Source organism: Arachis ipaensis, chromosome B03 (genome assembly GCF_000816755.2).
Source record: "Arachis ipaensis cultivar K30076 chromosome B03, Araip1.1, whole genome shotgun sequence".
In the NCBI taxonomy this organism is placed as follows: domain Eukaryota; kingdom Viridiplantae; phylum Streptophyta; class Magnoliopsida; order Fabales; family Fabaceae; genus Arachis; species Arachis ipaensis.
This window is the reverse complement of record NC_029787.2, coordinates 127,200,168-127,202,526: the sequence shown is the minus strand read 5'-3', so window position 1 is coordinate 127,202,526 and position 2,359 is coordinate 127,200,168. Positions and strand designations below refer to the sequence as shown.

Genomic DNA, 2,359 nt, shown 5'->3' with positions numbered 1-2,359 from the left:
AAACAATAGATAACATTCCTCAATATATATTCATTAGTTTATGATTATTTAGTACTTTAACATGGATAGATGCAAGCATATAAATAGTGTGATGTGGCAAGAATCCAAGTAATTGGGTTTCGCATCTTTTAGTAGACAAAAGCAGTATATGATAGTGAGTTAGGCAAATACATTTGAACAAAGATACCTGGCTTCTCAAGGGTATTTCTAACAAACCCTTTATGCAATCTTGTCAGATCTTTCAATAACAGCCTTAAAATTATAGTTTGGTTTAGTTAGTTAGTTATATATATATCAGGCTTGATAATGATTCGAGCTGAATCTAAAAATTCCAATAGGGTCCCTCCAAGTTGCCTTAAGTTTCGAATTGAGACATAACTAACAAGCTTCTATCATAATTCATAAGCAGAAAGAAGTTTCTCTCCATAGCAGAGAAAATAGAAAATGACGTTTAGTCCTTCTTCTAGAATACATATCCTTCTTGTTCTTGTTATCTGCATTATGTTGTTATCAGTTCAAACAGAGAAAGTGTTTGGTTTGAGAAGTTTAGAACTTACACGCAGACACGGCAAAGAAGATCACAGGTTTCTGCATGAGGATCAACATACTACCCTCAAGGCGAAGGCGAAGGGGAAGATGAATTCAGCAAATTCGAATGGTTTTGATCCGAATCAATGGAGCAAAAGAAGAGTGCGAAAAGGATCGGATCCTATACACAACAGGGCCTAACGCTTAAAGCAGCATCACCAAGCTAGCATACGAGGTAGTGAGAAAATAGATATCAAAATGCTCTGAATAGGTTGTTTTTTTTTTTTTTAACTTTTTTTCGATTTCAGTTGGAGAATTTTGTCAATAGAGAGAAATGTATAGTGAGCTACTAGAGAAACCATTTTACAGAGCAATTCACACCATACAACATCATGTATGCATGCTTCCTTCAATTTTTCTTGTTTGTTTTTCTTTCTTCCAATATAATATAGTTTTTTTTTTTCGGATCAGGCAGTTGGTAAAAATTAACGTGGTCGGCAGGATTCGAACCTGCGCGGGCAGAGCCCACATGATTTCTAGTCATGCCCGATAACCACTCCGGCACGACCACCACATATGCTTTAATTAATTAAATTTTTATTTTAATGTTTAAGAATGAAGATTTATCTGTATTTGGGTCAGTCCAAATGTTTGCCTCAATGATGAGTCTGTTGCTTATTTTGGGCCTTTTTTTTTTCATGAAAAGAGGCCCCATATACTAATCTACGCTGATTCCCAAAAATAAAAAATAGAAACTTCAATTAATTGATAGACTATGGTGGTTGTGTGCAGCTGTATGGGTGAATGACTAAGGTATTTAATACAATTTCCTTAGGGGAAAAAAAAAGAATCTATAAATACTTAGTTCACCTCAGTAATTTTATACTTGGGAGAAAATTATACTAAGTAATACCGAAAAAAGAAAATTCAATATCTTACAATTTTTTTTGGGTAAAGAATATCTTACAACTTTATTTTGCTACTCACAAAACAAAATATGATGTGATTATGCAAATATTCTGTACACCATAATAACCTGATAAATCTTATCCTTTTGAAAGTTAAAATCTCTTTTGTCAGAAGATATTTTGTTTTTCCCACCCTAGCTTAGCTTGATCTTATCTGCATCCGTTATATATTTGTATCAAAGTTCATAAATGCCTTTAGGTGGATGCTGATCCACCCACATTTCCAATTTAACTTTGCCTACACATTATCTCTTCACACATTATTTTAAAAAAAAATTATTTTTGAACCAAAGCAAATGGGTCTGTTAATTTTGGGTCCACGTCCCTTAAATTGTATGCATTTGACCTAAGGAATCTGGTTCTGTTTGGAGTAATTGAAAAGTGTGGTGTCTCTCTCTCTATCAAAGCAAGCTGCAAAATATAAATTGCATTTTGGGTGTGTCAGTGAGTCCTTGATGTGTAGACTTAGCAAAATACATGGTAAGGGCATGCTTCACTTAATATAACATTCAATTATTGCACAAACCCCATGTTGCTTGTCTCCTTTACCATTTTATTTATCATTTAATGTTATAACCCTAAACCATATAACTTCAACTACATCACACTCATTCCATGTTGCTTGTCTCCTGTATCCAATTTTCCCTTTAACCCCTTCATAAGCAAATATACCTAAACACTTGTAGTTGTACCCATATCTTTCTTTTTCTTCTTCTTCTTTATATAATATTTAACCCTAGCCATATAACTTTCACGGAATTAATTTCTCTAAAGTGCACAATTTGATAATAAAATGGAACTAAATATTTAAGAGCTGCTTTTTAAAAAGCTATTTAGGAACTTATATATAGAAAAGTTATCTC

General features: G+C 33.2%; 1 non-coding gene across 1 annotated transcript; it reads right to left on the bottom strand.

Moving 5' to 3' along the window:
• TRNAS-AGA lies at nt 1,018-1,099 on the bottom strand. Its single transcript has one exon. It is a non-coding gene; the product is annotated as a tRNA-Ser (tRNA).